The sequence below is a fragment of the Malurus melanocephalus genome, unplaced genomic scaffold, assembly GCF_030028575.1.
Source record: "Malurus melanocephalus ecotype Western Australia unplaced genomic scaffold, MMel_1.1 scaffold_649, whole genome shotgun sequence".
Lineage (NCBI taxonomy): Eukaryota > Metazoa > Chordata > Aves > Passeriformes > Maluridae > Malurus > Malurus melanocephalus.
Window position 1 is genome coordinate 44,852 of NW_026623881.1, and position 19,151 is coordinate 64,002.

Below are 19,151 nucleotides of genomic sequence, written 5' to 3' on the forward strand. Positions count from 1 at the left end.
ACACGGCCTCACCAAAATACCAAGTTTTGTTTTCTGCTGTAGGGAAACAGACTAGCTGCAGAAATATGAGACCAAGGGGCAAATAAATTCTCACTTAATTCAGCTGATTTCTCCAATTCAGTTTGGTTCCTGAGGTTTTAAGGGCAAAAGCAGATAGGGCCCTCTGGGATATATATACTGCTTTAAAGTAATGGTAGATAGGAGAGTAATCGTTTGGGCCCAGGGAAGCTAATGGCAGGGTTCCAGTAGCTTTCACTGAAGTGTTTAGGCAAAATCCCAGCAGAGTATGTAGACTGTTCTTCATTAGATTACCATATTTATCTATATCTTCCTATAAGAACATGTAAATCATGGATTATTTAATAGATGGTATATTTATCCTTAAAATTTTTAGGGCATCAATACCAAATAATAATGTTCCTTCAGCATGTTTTAGGAACACAATCTTTACCTCTGTTAAACAATTGTATTATTGTAGCTGCATGTCTCATTAATGCACAGTCTCCCATATTATTCCTGTAAATGAGGAAATGTGATGTAGAATGCCCAAGAACTGTGTTTATTTTTAAGATAACGTTTAATTGCCATTAACTTCATATTCTCTGTGTGTAAACTTGGATCAAATTTCCAGTGCATTCATAATCCAAGAGGAATGGTGATGACTGTAGCGCTTTTTCTGTTTTGGAAGGGAGGTTCAAAGCTCTGCTTGGCCACGTTTCTTATGGGACCTGGGGATTTAGAACCTAAAGAGAATTTAGGCCAAACCTTTTGCTGGAAAAATCTGTCACTCATTAGCATAGGGGAAGTTTGGGTGAAATAGGGAATTGGACGTTTTCTGTGTGAACCAGTTTCAAATACCATGATTAGAACATTAAAAGTATTTGCTGAATGGAAAGTCGTTATCTTGTAGGGCTTTCCAAGAAAGTATTCTCTCAAAAGCAAAACCAGATTCCATTAGCAGCTGTTACAGTCATGTCATTTTTGCTTTGTCTTGTTTTATACTTTATTTCCTGGCTAAGACTGCTGAAAAGTGTCCCACTATTGCAGGATTTTTTTGGTCTGTATTATCCTTTCTATGTCATTGCTCTTCTAAATTTGTAAATCCTTAAGTCTTGTGATGAGGGTGGGTGGTCTGAACTAAAATAATAGCTATTGCTCCAGGCAAAAATACTGTGTTGTGGAGGAGAACTTTACCTCATGTCAAGAACAGGACTTGCACTGGCAAAGCAGATTTCATATTTCTTTAAATCTTTCTTGTTTCTTCCCTCAGAAGCTGGGCTCCTGAATTGTTTAGATCTGCTCAGTCTTATAATGTAAAGACCTAGAAGATGCAAAGAAACGTGCTCAGCTTCTGTTCTCACATAGTCGTGTAAAGTACTGCTTTGTGTAATCCAATCTGGCATCTCATCTGAGAAAATATAGCTTGTCAGATCAAAATTAAATTTCTGGTTTGTGAAAAGTTCTGCCCTCCTGAAGCCTTGATAAAGTTCTTAACTGAAATTAGACTTTCCAAGGAGGATTGACATGGCAATTTCCTGAAAACCAATATCCTGCTGCCAAGTTRGCCTTGTGGTTGTTGCATCAACTGGAGATAGACATATATACACATACATACCTATATATACAGATATATATTTCCAAGTTGTCTTGGATATTGCATCTATTTTCTGTGTCCATGGGAAAAGTGTGTTAATTGTACCACTGCACAGAAAGTTCAACAGCTGCTTCTAGTATGTCAGAAAACACTGCCACATCACTTCTAACTGCAGATCTGCAGTGGAGGCCTAGAGATGAAATCAAAAGGTGCCAGATAAGAAAGCAGAGGCATCTGCCAACTTTCTACATGAATATTTGCTAAGTTTCACGTCTGTACAATCCTGCAAGCTGAGCTGTACGCAATAAAATAGAAAAATATGAAAGTCCAATATTCATCCAGTTCAAGAACCTTTGAACTCCTGTCCCTGTTCCCTGGCCAGCCTAACTGAGGTGATCAGTATTGTGCTGAGGATGTCAGCAAGAGGTAAGGAGCAGGTCAAATGCTGGGACGTGCATAACCCCACATGGATCTCTGTCAGTTTTTAAGAAGGATCAAATCCAGACACTGAGAAGCAAAACAAGCTTCCAAGCTAGATATCAATGGAAGCTCAGGTTGACAAGGAGGCTAGCAGAAACCCTGAACTTGAATTCATACTCTTGAAACTTCAGTGTGCTTAACGTGTCTATTTAATTTCACTTGTACCTGTACAAAGTGTATACAGGACGGCACCATCTAGATTTGTTGGCAAATGCGTATAAATAACTGCACATTATGTGAAAATGATAGGGCAGAAAATGTAAAAAAAAAAAAAAAGCAAAGGCAGTCATAAACAAGTTAAAATCTTGTTTAAGGATGATTTTTTCTTTTTAGTCCTTTTTTCTTTTTGCATTTATTGGTGTTAACAAGGAAGATAGTTAAGAGGGTTAGAGCTGAAGGATGTTACCTAATTTTTGTAGGAAATTCTCAGCAACAGGAACAGACTGAGGCCAAGTCTCAGAAAAGCATGGGGGATACTGGCTCAATTTCTTTTTCCTTCTTGCTAAAATTAGTGAGAGAAGACACAGTTTGGACGGCTTTCTTTTTGAGGATGTCGTTCATGACCAGAATCGGAAGCAAATGTTAGAGATGTCTGATGTAAATAACCGAGATGCAAGCCTAGCAGGGAAGGTGCTGGATCTGATATAGTGAGACCAAACAAAGTTTGAACAATGCAAGAAGGAGCTAAGAGATACACTGGACTTCATTCCAAGGGGAGAAAGAAGCAGTTGTTGTAAATTAAATTAATTAGTAATCCAGCTGGTCTGCATGCGTCCATTTGCTTTGCCCTGTGAATGCAAAGTGTGGCAATACATCTGTTTCCTATAACGCTTTCATTTAATGTGTTTTTAAAGAGGTTTCCTGACTCCAAATGTAAGGCTGGATCCATCACTAACTGCTCCTYTCTAATTAGTGTTTTACATGTGCTAGAAAATCAAGAAGTACCTAATACATTCTGTTTACTTTTGAATATTTTAAGTTATTTTCTCCCTATAACAGTTATAAATGGACTKGTTGTCTCCTAGTATAAATTATTATTGTTCCAATAAAATCATGGATTCAGATTTATACCAGGGTATTCGCACAGAGAAATAAATTTCCCAGAATGTTTACAGCAGAGAGAATGTTCTTTTTCATGGATACTTTGTAGTATGACTCTACACATTGTTCAAGCTATCTTCCTCATTGCCTAAGATGTTTCTAGCTTGTGCTCAGAGAAACTAGGACTTCAGGTTTGTGGGTAGGTGACTTCGAGCATGTGTGGTTTCCTTTGCTTCTTAAGATAGTCACATATTTGGGAACCTTTCTTCTGTTAGAACCTCCTGTCAGGATGAAATATGAGCTGTGGCMGGGAGGRAGACCAGACACCRGTGGGGCRGGGACTGAAGGCCCTGGGCTGAGATGAACTGGGGCTCCTGAGCCAGTGGATGAGGTGGAGTCAGACTTAAGACTCTGACTCTGGCAGAATTTTGTGGATAATGCTTTTGATCTGAGAGATGAAGTTTAATTTTATCTTCAGTGAGTCATAAATGGTCACAAAAGCCATCCAACACACAATTAGATTTTGGTTCAGTACAAATGAAAGAGCCTTGGGCCATTCCCTGTTTGCTATGYAGGATAGAAACATCAGTCAAAGACAAGTCAAAGCCTTTTGCTCACTTAGCAAATTGCCARTGTTATTCCAGGGCACTTGACTGCCTTACTAAAAAATGCTGCATTTTTAACAGACCAAGTGCTGGATGAAAATACTGCTCAAGAAGAAAGTTGCATCCACAGATTGCAAAGGTAAAATTCACACCAAGTTGTATACTGTATGTCAGCATTTAGCCAAGTAGATTTTTCAGCAGTCCCTTGTGGCCTGCATTCAGCTCCAAGTGCTTTGAGGTCACAGACCTCAGATATTCCCCAGATACTGTCACATTACACTATAAGATGRTCTCATGCACTTTTGAAAGGCCAGTGGACCTGGGCCTTCCTTTCTTTTTACCAGACTACTCCGTATGTACTGTCAGCTCTGATGCACCTAATGAAAGCAAGTCAGGCCCAGATCCAATCCAGAGCCACAACCAGCCATAGTGGAAACTACTCACCCTCATTTGGTCCTCAGGAGCTATCTGTTGGAATATCAGCTGGAGTCARACAGATCAGCAGGGACTCGTGGGAGTAGATACCAATAAATGGGGCCATCACTAGGAATGTGAAGAAAAATGCCACCTATTGTGCCAAACACGTATCCTGAGGATCTAGACTCATGAAGAACCATGACAAATCCTTCAAGATTCATTCTCAGGAAAGTCACCTTCCTTGAGATTTTAGGAGACGGTCCTTGAAAATAAAACATATCTCCTGCATCCCTCTTCTTTCCTAAACTGTATCCCCTGGGTTTCTTCCGAGCATGTCCCTAACAGGTTAGGGTCTGCTCTTCTGAAGTCTAGGGTTGTAATCTTGCTTTTGCCTGTCACCCTCCTCTCAAGATCTGAAATTTGATCATCTCATGGTTTCTGCACTACAACCAAGGCTGTCCCCTAACCTTCAAATCCCCAACAGGCTGTGATCTGCGTGGACTAAAAATGCAACTGTATATTATAGCGTAGGGTAAGCTCTAGATTGCTTATTAGCTGCCTACAGATGTGGTGCACACTTAAAAAGAAAAATGTGCATTAAGAATAATATTATGAAACACATGCTCACTGCCACTATATTTAGACAATTTTGAGAAAAATACATCTTAACTGAAAACATCCRTGCCAGGCTCCTTAGAAATCAGTCTAAAGGCAGTATCAGAATCAAAAGAAACAATTTTAAATGCTTGGAGGCCCAACCAGATACCCCTGACATCTGTTTTATAATGTAATAATAGGATGGCTTATTTGTTTTCTAATATTTGTAGGAAACAAAGTGCCATCCAGTACTATCAACTGAGTCATATTTTAGCATGTAAGCTCTGATGGCTTCCATATATTCCTTTTTGCTGAAGCACTGTGCTGCAGTACAGAAGAATTTCTGGGGATATATTCACTTYTACTCCACCTTAATATCTAGTAAATTTTTGCTGGTGGGTTGGAAAAATTGTGGGAACATACTTAATCATATTTCTGTTTCCTATCCTGGCAGATGCATAGATCTGCAGCTCATGGTTCATGTACTTATGTTTAATCATCAAATATTTTCTAAATTCGGAAAATTTGTCCAAACTGCTCTCACTAGAAAAATGCATCTGGAGACAGCAACTTAACAAACCAACTTGCAAGGTTGACCTGCATCCACWGGGCTGCAAGAGCTTTTGCTGCATTTGATATGAAATTACTTTTGACTGTAAGCCTCAAATATGCAAAATTTTAGCTCGGGTTCTATWGTGAGCCCTATACCCTGTGACAGCATTGTGTAGGTCCCAGCCACACTAAACAAGTGCACACTGAGGAACAGTATTTCTCATATTGAAAGTAATGTGCTTTCCCACACTGATAGTTTTGCTCGTACTGGCACAGTGAAGGGAGTTTCCCCTGGCACTGCAGGGCAGACAACCAGGCTGACAAAAGAACAAAGGGAGAGAAAGATTTCTTTGACTACAACACTAATCTGAAATTCTAGGCTCTCTTGGCTCCAGCACAGACTTGGTCTGTGCCATGAACTTGGGCAAATTAATCTCTTCACATCTGAGGCTGACATCACTAGAGTAAGAAAGACCACAGTATGCTTCTAACTGGGTGAAATTCTGTCAAATTAGGTGAAAAAATTTACAGGTAAAATATTTGGAGGGCAGTGCTCAGTCTACGAGCATTGGTTGGGATATCTAAGGAGTACTGTTATGCAGAACTGCAGTGCTTTACTAGACTATACACAACGTGGTATTATAAATACTTCTGTTCAACAAACCGTATAAGATTTCAATTATAAATGCCTTAAATTCATATTTTCTCTAAACTCCCATGAAAAGCTGTATCATTTAAAGGGAAAAATCTAGTCTTTGTTCTCAGTTTGAACAATAATCAACCATAAGGCAATATGTTTGCATGACTTGGAAAAGAGGGCAAAATCAGATAATGGTGGCTTCAGTTAATCTAATATTCAAGGATTACAAGCAAGGCATCTAACTTATTTGTTTGACTATGATTGTTTGTCTTTTTGAAAGTGTGGTGGGGAACAAGGACTACCTCATCCTGTATCTGGAGAGCAATTAGCAWAACCTGGCTGTCATCACAGTTCAAGAAATAATATAACACGTGGCCAGCAACAGAGAGATATTCACTGCACCATGACACCTTAGCAAAGGTCAAATTTGTGTAGAATCAGTTAAGGGTGAACARGTGCAATCAGACCACCATGAAATGGCTCTCTGGTCAAATGTTKCTAAGTGAGACATGGAACACTCTACCCTAATGGTATTTGTAATCTTAAACTATTCTGGAGTCACAGAGTATCTGACACTATTCCTAAAGCAAGCCAGCAAGGGAAACAGACATCCTTAATTGCTGCTGCATCATGAAAAATATTTATCTTGTCARTATTGTTAATTGCTCCCCAATGTGGAAGTAATCAGAAGGTATTTYCCTTCCCTAAAATTATTGAATGAAAAGAGGGAAACTGTGTATCGTCTGCATGTGGGGTGGCATTCTTTCATCAAATCATTTGATCAGGATGAGAGACAGTCATATAGAAAGAGGATTACTTTGTATTTCATGCAACAAAAAATTGGCCCAGAAATAGCTGTCCTGTAACCTGTAGGAGACWGTGGCACTGCTAATAAAGTCTCAATGCCCTTAACCAACTTAAGTAGGCTTTTCCACTTAATCTAGCAATTTGTTSAGACTATGTTGGCATTGAGCAACARAGACAGTGCATATGGAAGCTAAGAGCCTTCAGTGGAACAGCTCTTAGCATCAAGACRAAGCTAAAGCATGCCTAGCTCCCCTCTGCCACTTAAGTTCGGTTTYTTCTACTGAAAACTGAGCATAGGAATGTGCAATGAATGTCTGCTTGGATCTTGCTCTGATCTCGAACCGGATGTTGGCAGGGCATACCCCATAGCCAGAAGCCTAAGAGCACACCATTTTATTCACCATCCTAATGCTTTTCCCTGCTGGAATTGTGGGATTTGCCTCTTCAACCATGCATCTTGTGAAGTGTTGCAGATAAAAGTGTGCCTTGCTCTCTGTGAAATGACATATTTTTCCATTTGTAGGGMTCATCTTATAGTTCTAAAAACTGAATATGGATTTAAAAAAAATTCCTAGTGCCTCCCTCTCTCCACTGTTAACTTGCATTTCTGAGGTACATTCTGAAAGTTTCCTTACTGCATTAAATCATAACCATTTAGCCCTTGGCTTGGAAGATACATCATGCTGTGGGCAGATCTGAGAAAAGATCATGAGTTAGTGGGTGACCCACTGAATAATGCAGCTTTTTCTGGGATAGAATAAAACCCAAACTATAACAATATATGCATTTTAAAACWGAAGTATGCACCCTCACACAAATAAACCAACATTACTAATGYTTCAGGGTTTTTAAGAGGTTTCATGACTTTGGGAACAGAAAATCCTGTTTCTRTTCCCAAAGAACAGAATTCTTTGTAGATTCTCTCATGTCTAAAAAGGGCTCTCTTCATGATACACCCTTTTCTGCTTTGGGAGGATGTAAAGAAAAACCTGGGACATGTACTAGAAGGGTCTCTCTCTGCTGTCTAGCTGCTTATTTTCACTCTGACTGRAACAAGACAAGGTTTCCAAAAGTACTTCAGGATCCCATACATATATGAATCTGTACTGAGATTTCCAAGCTGCATTTCTTTAGAAAGTCAGGCTAATTGTGTACTCTGTTGCAGCCCACACAGAAGTCTAGAAAGTCAGGCAAAGTTTAAATTGATGCTGAAATTGACAAACTATTTTGATATTCAGATGTGTGCTAAGTGGAAATAAATTTAAATACTACAGAGTCCAATATTGGACTGTTTGTTCATTGTTTCTTAACACATCTTTTAATCTGCTGTGGACAATTCTATCTCTTCCTTTTTAGGAAATGTCTTAAAGATGTAATTTAAACTATCTCATAAAAAGTTCATTACTGTCAGGCAGAGATATGCACAATTGGGCTTGCGCATGGCTATTTTTTGGATTCTGTGAACTGTTTCCTTTTAGGGGTAAAKCTATTGGCAGGGCAAACTTCTAGTCTTCGTTCAAGGGAGGTTAACACATACTTTTATTGGCATTCTATACCTGTGTGTTCATATTCATTATACTTCCTACCAGCATTAATTTTATACCAAAATTATTAGTTTATATGTTCAGGTCAGCCAGCTTTGTTCATTTTTGTATGCAAAACATCTGCACATGAAGGAGTCAAAGTAGGAAGATCACACAATCTGAAACATCGAACTTCAACATTTTCCTTCTAAAATTMAGGTAATAATCTATTCAATCACATCTCTTGATTAAATTTACATTTCTTTTGAATGTTCTTTCCTGTCCAATTAGTGTTTACTACTTACAAATGTGTATATAGTGTAGGAAAGTTAAAAAAGATGAGAAGCTTTTTTCACATTTAGAAAGCTGTGTTACTGGAAAATATCCTCAGACATTCTAACTGAATAAACCAAGAGTTCACAACTTAAGCTGCCAAAGAACACTTCGAAAAGCAAAATATTACATAGTTTTGCTGGTTTTCTGTCTCTCCACAATATAAGATGTTGTTTTAAATAGCATTTCACATGCATTCTATAAAATTCAATTATGTCCAGACTTGATAAGGAAAAAAAGAAACAATGAAATATCTCAAATCCATCCATAAAGCTGTAATAGTTGATGCTTGTGAGGGATTCTCACTGTACCAGTTAGGCTTGAGGAAATTAGAATTTATCTGCTGTAAAAGTTCCACAAACTGAAAGCTATAGACATGGCCTGAGAATAAGCTGGATCCATGGTGCATTGTGAACTTTCTTTTGACTATATGTCAACTCATTTTTACARTGAAATTGCATTTGGCTCATGTGGAATGAAGGAAGAATTAACACTTTAAAAGATACTATCTGTATGWCTGAGTAGTTGTTAGAATGCAATCAGAAATAGGTCTCTCTGTGGGAAGCTATATGAGTTTATAATGCTCCAGTGATTCCAGGTTTGCCCCCTTCCTCTGTCCCCCAGTTCCTTGTATCAAGGCCACAGTAAAGTATTAAGCATGTCTTTCTTCTGGGCACCATTCCTTGAGCAGTCTGTGCMCAAGAAATAGTTACAGAAATGAATACTGAGTTGGGAAATCTTCACAGAATCCCCAGTTCTATTTTCAGTAAGACATAAGTGGCTTTGGAAGTTTCTCACTCATCCCAGTTTAGACCACGGGTCTGAAATTTAACCATGACAGGATCCTACTCTGGAATARCAACATTCAGTGTACCTCAGAAAGATTCAGGTATCTGTTGAATGCATAGATAATCACCACTAGTTTTCTATGGCAACTTATTCCTGATGTTTATCTTGGGGAAATTTCATGATGATCTCAGAAGTCATCTTAATCTCATCCATTTATAGGATTGTTTTGCCCTTCTCTTCCATGCACTACTAGATCCAACTGGACCAAATCCTCCCTACAATAAGTGTTTTACACCAGAGATCATTTTTAATTGTGTTTTATAAATARATAGTTTAGATCTTTGGGTAAGATTACTCGTTAGCTGAATATGCTAAAAGAGAATAACTGATACTTTGACAGTTTGCCTGCAATCACTGTACCAGATGAACAGTTCCTTCTGATCAGTTKAAATATAATGAGGAATTTAAAACCAGAAAATCTAAACCTGAGCATAAAGAAATATGGTTCTAATGCTTTGCTCCTGTCTGTTTAAGATTTGTGAAAAGTCAGTCATATTAAGAAAAGTCTCACACCTAAGCAAGGCCTCATTGTGTTGCACAGAAATGTGGCAGCCAAGCAGACACCTCTGGATCAGCAACAGGATAGGACAAAGACACTGTCTTTAAAGACCCTTTTAATCTGCACTGACTAGAGGTTACAAGCAATTTCATCAATGGCATGAAAATATTAAGCCATGACAGAAGTCTGAAATACAGTCTCTGGATGCAGAATAACAGAGTGAGTATTCTAGGAAACAGCCATGCTAATATGTAAAGGCAAAGTGGTTTTGCCAAGTTATTTATTAATACAGCACTGCAAAATAATATAGCTTTGAAATTATTTTTCTAAGTTTCTAAGATGTCTAAGAATGCATACCCTAGGAGAAACTGCTCTGAGGAAGTGATGAGAAATCCTTCATTAAAGGTAGATACCTATGTTTCTCAAAATTTTTTTTAATGAACCCTTCACAACAGTTATGAAAACCCCAACCACACTYTTCCTCATCTCTCTCTCTCCTCAGTTGTAGAAATAACAAAAAGCTCATTAAAATGAGAACCTGCCAGTGTGCCTATAACACTCACTGTAAAAACCCAAGCAAATTAGTTTTGTATTTAGTTATTAATGGAGTGAGATCTGAAGCTTGTCCTTAATTCTACATGTAAAATTTCCAAATGCAGTAAAGCCAAGTCCATTTTTCTCTTGCTCACAAGGGAGTATGGACTCATTTCATTGTTCTTGTGGAATTCATCTGCTTTGTGAAGGTCCTGTTCACTGCTGGAGAGGCAGTGGCTGGAGTTACTTCARTACACGTTTGTTTGTAGACTAGATCTTAAAAAGATAAAACCACATTAAAGTCCCATATTATAGAATCTTTCATAGCAAAGTCAAACCCCATCTTAAACTCTTTGTTTCCACTGCTGCTGTCATAGTTCCAGCATTTCACTCTTGCAGCAGCTTTCTGGCTTTTCCATTCTAAAATCATTAAGGGTCAGTTTGTACCCYTGTGCCAGTGCTGGTTTTTACCCTAAATAGCTTTTTCTCCTAGTGTTTACCCYTCTTCACCAGTGTATTTGTCGTCAGCTTTCATTTTCTCCCTTGATCTTAATTTTGCTAGACTAAACAAGSTTCTCTATTTAAATCTCTTAAAAGGCCTTTCATTCCCTAATGATCCTTCCAGCTCTTTTTTGCAAACATTCCAGTTTAAGTTCATCCTTCCTGTATACAGATGACTATGCAATTTCCTAAAAGAGATTTCACCAKTGTTGGACTTCCCAATTTGCACTGGTAGAGCCTGCTAGAGCCTTGTACCTTGATTAGCACCAGTGATTTCCTATATTCTGCATGAAGTGAGAAGCGTCTACAGACTGCAAAGCAGTGAAGTTTGATGCTAGTGCTTACTTTTGTTGCAAAATAGAAAGCCTGTCATGTGGTRAACCAGTTAGAGGCTGCAACAGCTGATGTGTTTCTACCTAACCATTCCTGAACTCCTGAACTTGCAGATTTCTGTGATCAGACCTACTTGTGAAAGGGAAATCAAGCCTCAGGCATAAGGAGACATTATTTGGATACCTAATAGCACTGAAATGCTTGAAAGAACCTAAAAGTTGTTGAGCATTTGTGTGAGTTAGATGTGTTCCCACAGCACTTCTGTCTTCTTGCTACAAGGCCATATTTGAGTCACCCTCATTTCCAGCTGGCTGTTTGCAAAGTCATGGTTGATTTTACTTTGATAGAAAGCTGGAAGGCTGTGGATTTGACAGGAAGAACCTGTAGACATGGATACTATCCACTAGCTGTTGGTACTGATGCTGCCTTGCTGCACACCCTCCTGCACCAGGACCCAGATTGCAGCAGTGAAAGTGCGCTTCTCTGCAGGTCTGTYACAGAGCAGGAGCTCTTGTCTCCAGTAAATCCTCATGAAGTAAAAGGATGAAYCTGAGCTACATCCCTCCTGTGGATCCATGGGGGCAAGAAATCTCAGAGAGCTTTTATGTAGTTTCTATCTCATCCTTTATTGATAAGATGGTGTGAGATCCCACAGATCTGGGAATCTGATGTAGCTGAGCCATTACTGAGGGTCCTCCTCAGAACTGGGGGAAATGGAAACGTATCAGAGACGTAGCCACAGTGCCTACAAACATATTGTGTGGATATGATTCTCATTTTATGAGAGATTATCACTTACTGACAAAATTTRTCGTTTTTCATGCCATTGTCATTGGAAAATCTGTCTTGATTGTATCTAGGCAGATGTAGTTGTAAAATCTGGTGAAAACTCAGTGACATTTACAGTAATGGTAAAATTCCTTTTGATTTTCCTGTGGCCCAGATTGTCTCAATGTAAACCATAAGGTATAATATCACAGCTTCTATTTGTCATCCTCTTTAGTAAGGCAAAAAAATCGTGCACATAGCTTATTTTAATGGATTTTAATAGCTTTAATGTAAATATCAGAAAGAAGGTGAATTGTAGCAATATGTGAAAACTGAACAAGAGATCTTCAGCTGCTGAGAATTGCTGAAATCACATTTTGTTAGCAAAGAATGTTCCCCACACATTTAGGATATATGAACAGTGAAGGTGTTAGGAACTTCAAATGTCCTTGAAGCAATTTAATGACACACTTTGGTTGAATGTTGAGAAGCACCAGCTTCAAGTATTGCAGAAGTTYTCCAGAGAAAATGTTAGAGAAACTGAATAACATACTCAGGTTGTAAAACACATCAACTTTGAAAGAATTCAAGTTGTATGTTACTGACTACAAGTTCAGTCCCAGAAGCAAAGAAGTAATGTGGAAAAATTACTGGAAACTCCTATTTTAAACATGACACCTTCCAAAATAATTTCTACAGGCAGTAAGAATTAATACACTGTGAACAAAGCAGTGTTTTCACTATAAACCTTTAAAAGGGAAAAAAKATTCAGCACAAGAAGTCTGCATTTAAATCTCTGATGTTAATAATTTATCAAGAGCTAAAAGTGTTTTCAGAAGAATGACTCCATGCTCACTCATTTTGAAGCAACTTTGGTTTTTTCCTTTTGTTTTCAATTTGTTCTAGTTGCATTCCTTCTGAGTGGGAAAAATAAACCAAATATTTCTAAGATATAAATAGTAGAGGATGAGATGAGTAATTACGTGAGAAGAAACCAGAGCTGATTGGTGATAGATCTAAGTGACATTACAATGAAATTCATTCTTTCCTACCTGCTCAGCATTGAGGAGGTGATGATTTTATGAAACAATGCTTCATAAAAATACAATGTATTGCAGTACATTATTATATCTCCCCCAAAACAAAAAGGAGCAACAACAACAAAATTACTTTTTATTTTACAAAATACATGCAAATTGGGGCACATTAGATAATTTCAAGAATTTTTCCAGGTGTTCTTGCTTCAATTTTAAACCCTAGAAAACCAGCCAGCCGCACACTAAATAAGCCTTACTCACCTGCCTGCTGTGGAACCTGCTCCTAACCAGGAATAGTAGCTGGTGCTAACACATTCTTCAAAGTTTGACACCCTTCATAGTACCCTTTAATATTTAGGTTTTCCTTCCTCCAAGCATAAAAGTACACCGCACAATACCACCAAGGAATACCAGTTTATGCCTCCTGTGTAATCCAAAAGTAATAATGCTTATATTCCTCTGAGTCAGTAAATAGATGTAAATACATGTCAAATGTAAATGTAAATACATATATTTGTATTATTTAAYTAATTGGTTATTTAAATAAGTTACATTAATCCCTATTAAAAGAATTAGAAATAGAGAATTATTGAAATGAAACACATCAGCTCTAAACAGTCTTGCCATATTCCATTTCTACTTTTACTTCCCTGTAGACTGAGAATTAATGTGCCTACTATAGTGAAATAAAAGAGCTTAAATGAACTGAAAAGAAATCATTAAGGCTCCTTGATCCTCTTTGGCCATTTGCCTTCTTCGCATGCTTACATTTTCCTTCAATGTGAAGGATCTSTGCTATTCAAGTATACATTGAAAGCAACTTTACATCACTGATGGAGAGAATATTTTAAAGGTTAAAGACCAAAAAAATGTGTCCAAATCTAAAGGACCAAAGCCAAATGAAGGAAATGCCATTGTTACTGGGGAAGGGAGTTYCACTTCACCTGATAGGAGTATGAAACTCATAAACAAAACTCGTTTGCCCTTCCTCAGTATTGTACAACTGTTTTGTAAAGTTAGGCTCAGGGAAGAGGGGAAGGCCTTATTGTTTATTATTCCTAGATGAGCCATAGATGGCTRGGGGAGCCTTATCAATGCTAGTTTTACTGGTACAAGGTTTGACAAAATTTCATTTGTGGAGACGAACATCTTTATTCAAGTAGAACTTATTCTAGAAGCTGTGGTAGGTATCTCAGCATTTCCATATGGGTGTCCACCCAACAGCCTTTCCTGCAYAGAACTATTTTGGTGAAACAGTACACTTCTAATCAGAACAGTAATAATAGTAAAACTTTTAAAAGTATATCAGATTTGAATGACCTTTTGATTCTCAATAGTGCTGCAGTGGAAATTCCTCTCTTTTCCTTTTTAGGAAATGTTCATCTAGATTAATTTATCTCATACAAAGATCATCACAGGGGAAAAATAGATTGGACAATAGAGGTCTTGCAACCTCAGTYGCACAGCTGATGTGAATGTCAAATCTATTGATACAAATGTCAACATGAAAAAAAAAACAGAATCAAGACTGGGAATGCTGGAAGGTTAAATACAAAAATACTAATTTTAAGCTCTAAAACAAGCCAAATACTTCTGCTAATTAAAAATACTGTTGAAACTATTCAGTAACAAAGGAGCACTATCTGGGTGTACTGTTTATACCTCCTGTCATTGTAAAAGCATACTGATAGAGAATATACAGATGGAATTAATATTGGAATGATTACCTGCTGAACTTCTAAATGAAGGATTATGCCTGTCTAGAGGGCTGTTCCCTGGGAAAGCTTGTGCTCACGTTGGATTTCTGCTGGTAGTAAGGTATCATCTCCTTGCAATTCACAGCAACATTTTCCTTCTCATCTGAAATGAAGCTAACTGCAAAAGAAAGAAGACAAATAGTAAAGTTACTAACTTTTGTCAGTAGGAGCAAGTACAGCACTTAAAAAGAGCCTTGTAAGTAGGTTTCTGTGCTCTATCCCAATGAAGATTTCACAGCTTGTGTTTGTCTTTTTGGTAGCAGAAATATTGGATATATGTCAACCAGTCCATCCCACAGCCTCATTGAAGCAAAAGCAGTCTCCTTAGCAACAGCCTTTGAGATACAGAGAGGAAATTTCCCCATCTGTCTGACCTGGAGGCTCAAATCCTCCCTCTGGGGGACCAGCTGCCCTCTTTTGTGTCTAGCTTAATTTGTAAAATTTTAGCCTTGGTCTGTGTTTATATTGACAAAAGGAATCTGTGTAAAATAAACGAGGAAAGTTCAGCTGTATAAACCTGCTGGCTGCCTCAGCAAGAGCCAGAAGCAACAGCACTGAAGACAGAAATTTTTTCCTTTAATGCATAGAGACAAGTAAACTTGTCTTCATGAGTTGTCACAAACAAGATGAAGAAGGTATTTCCACATGAACAGATAGCAAAAGCCACTAACATTCTCTCTTCTGTGAAGACCTATAGTTTTACTGGACCTGTCTTCAAGACCAGTCCTGAAATATTARCTGTTGATGTTAGGTGACATTTGTAAAACACTGCAAGATCAGGGTACCTAGCATATCTGCCTGTTATATCCACACCAGCCTGCTACAATATGAGGAACTAGGTCAATGTGCCAGTTCTGCTACTGGCTCGTATGTAGAAAAATTTACTAGGTCATTGAATTTCTGCCTTTTTTTTTTTTTTTTTTTTTTTTTTTTACAGCTGCAGTGTAAAAAGAGCCAGAGAATGCAAGTGTATATCAAAAGAGACACGCTGTCATACTCTGGGAAAGCCTTTCAAGGAGCAGGGCTGAATCACCTGTATCTATTTGGTAAGCTTCCAGCTGGTTAAAAAAAAAAAAGTATCCCTGAGAGTAGTTGATGCTGCTTCAGTTGATGCTGCTAGAAATGCTCTATTCCAAGGGTTGCTGACAGGGTTACGGTTCTGGCTGAAGGACCAAACAGGCTGAATAACAAGGTGTCAGATTTAGAAGCAGGATCCTAGCTGATTCTTTTGCTAGGATTTCTCTCAATGTTGAGCTGTCTGCTGCTATTAAATGGGTACTTCAGAAAAGGAATGGCATGATATGCTATCTCTAGTTTTGATGATGCATTGCACTGGCTGGCCTATGTGGCAATGAGGAAGCCTGGTCCAATGCCAGGCTTGATGGAATGCTCATGTGCATATACATGTTTATACTCTGGTTTGCTTTCTGCCCCACCAAGTGACTGAGGGAACCAATGCCTAGGATCAAGTTTGTTTCCCTTTGGTGGGAGCACAGCAGTAACATTCAATGTGTTTCTTGTCTCAATAAGCTATTGCTTCACTGCCTGAGGAGACCAGCAGAGCAGTCTAGTTTATGGACCTGCTTTTACCTCCATTTCTGCCTACACTGTTATTCATGAGGTGGGAACACAAGGSAGCTTACACAAATCTTCCACTGTGTAAATCATTCTGGCYCTAAAGCTTGATGCTAAAATGCAGCTTGTAAGTTAGAGYATCTAAAATTGGTATTGAGGTASAATTGCTGYTCTGCACTAGAACAGTTTYGTTAAGAGTGCAAACAAGCTAGTAYTGAYTTGAGACATTTTCATCTGTTACTTTATTTGAAGAAAAAGAAAACACKCTAATAGTGCTAACAAACATCAGAGCTAAGTAATTTCATTGGGTGATTATACAGCAGAGYTCTGGAAACCTTCTGTCTACTGCAGTTCCTAGATATTAATAYAAGCAGCAGACTAAACATCTGTACCCTGTTTGTACTGCCAGCTGACAAATGAAGGTAATTAATGGGCAGCTATARGGTGGAAGAAAAACAGCAAAACTTGTCCTGAAATACATAGCRCTGATGCCAGAATATTGATTTAATTGCATTACTGTTGCTAAGTGGTCTTATATARTTTTACATTACATATTGATGTGTACTTAGCTTATTATTTTTTAAATTTCTTCTATCAAATTTTCCCTTTGGACATTTATTTCTAGCTGAACATTAGATGAAATATCCCATATCAGATGCAATTATTCAGGTCAGCTGGTAATATAACTTGACACTTGTCAGGTTTTTTTAATTTAGGTTTCAATTCTCTTTTTTCTGGTAACATTGACTCTGACGGTGGATAATTACAATGAATATGCTTAGTGAGATTAAAATCAATGACATCTCTGTCTTTGCTATTTGGGAAAATTGCTAATAGAGGCAAAAAAGATWTTCCAAATACTCTTTTGGAAGTAGCCAATATTAAATGAAACTGGAAAGCAAAAGATTTATGACTGTATAGCACTTTCATTATTGTGGGCTGATTACTTCCTCCAAAATCCATAGTCATGTAAGGTGAACTAAAAGTRTTTGGCCTCAACTGTAAAGTTTCTTCCAAATTTACAGTTCTCTGCAGGCTGCTTGGGACATCTGCTCTCCTGTGGAATTAGGGAACACACACTCCAGCTTCAGCGTTCAAATCAACTTTGTTAGAAAATGTATGGGTTTTCTGGAAGGCTATCAGCCTATGGCTTGTTAGGTACAGGAGATAGTTTGTAGTAAAATCGGATCGTTGTAATGGTCTGGCCTGACTGATCTGCCTATCCCATCTGACAATTYCCATGGTTACTCCAAAAACTTCAGYAGRAAATATCTTTTTATAAAGACAACCAGTTGAAATTTAAGGAGTGCAAAACATGCTGAGTTTTCCATGCCTRTGGTAAACTGCTCCAGTAGTTGCATACCTCAGTCTTAAAAACGTATTTTACTTCCTGTTGTAAATTTGCTGATTTAAACTTCAACCACTGCATTTTGCAATCCCTATGCCTTTATACTAGAAACTCTTCRATCTGCCTTTAGCACAGATAAAACCCATTCTATCTGTGAGGTGGGAAGAAGGATAAGAGCAAAGCTAAAAAGCAATGATTTGCCCTCTCCAATTTTCCAGGAAAGGCATAAGAAGATAGGCTGTATTATTGCTAAATTTTATCACACCCAAAAGAGCTTTCTGATACTATGCCAATACAAACACTTTATTAGATTAATCCACATGCAGGTTATAATGGTTTCTCCTGCACAGCATTTCCGTCATGTTTTTTTGAGTGATTTTTACAAAAATATTCACATTCCACATTAGAAAAGTTACAGGCATTTGTATCAGTGTGTTGCCTTTCACAGGGGAAGATAACATTCCTTTCCAGAAGGATGTTTTTTTTAGAACAAAACCTTGGGGATGTGCACATCTAGGTACTGTGGCAGGTTCTAGTTTTCATTCATGAAAGAGGCTGAGGCTGCATTTCAGCCATTGTAACTGAATGGTAAAATCAGTTCCTAGATATTATAAAAGTAATTCCTGTCCTAGGAACTTTTTTTTTGTTTGTTTTTTAGAGGAGAAAGCTCATTGTTGGTAGCTCTTGTGAGGAGGGAAAGGCAGTGATAGACGTTTGAGCCAGGTTCCCAAATGCTGGCATATGCTTGGTTGGCACATAGCAGTGACTCAGTGGAAAGGCCTGACAATACCAGGTTGATATGTCAGGGTTTCAGAGTTAAAACAGAAACTGAAATTCAGTAAACTGAGAGGAGACTTAATCTCTTCACCCACTTGTCCTGTTGCTGGCTGTGCACCTCCTTTCTTACACCTGCTCTGGCACACTTTGGCCCCTGCTCTGATCTAATTTAATGCACTAGAACGGCAGAGAACTATTTTTCATAGTGTGTTTTTCAGGCAGGTTTTYCCACCATTTTAGCTAATGGATTTGGCACATAAGAAGAGCTCTGGCAATTGCCAGCCACCAKCATGTTGGTGAGGAGAGGGGAGGAGGCAGGTGAAGGCACACCCCGCCCTTGCCAGCCGTGAGCTATTGATCAGCCTCCTGTGCCTTTTGAAACCATGCTCTTCAGTTTTAATCAGAATGTAAAAAATACATGCCACACCTTGAAATGGAAAGACCTGTCATGATCCAGAAGGCAGCAACGTGATGGGAGCCTGGAGAAGCCGGGGCTGCGTCGTGAAGCCTTGGGACGGGGAGAGCCCAGGGTGTCCCTCAGGGCTCCCGCTCTTTCTGCCAAGGCCCCGTTGTGTCACTCGCCC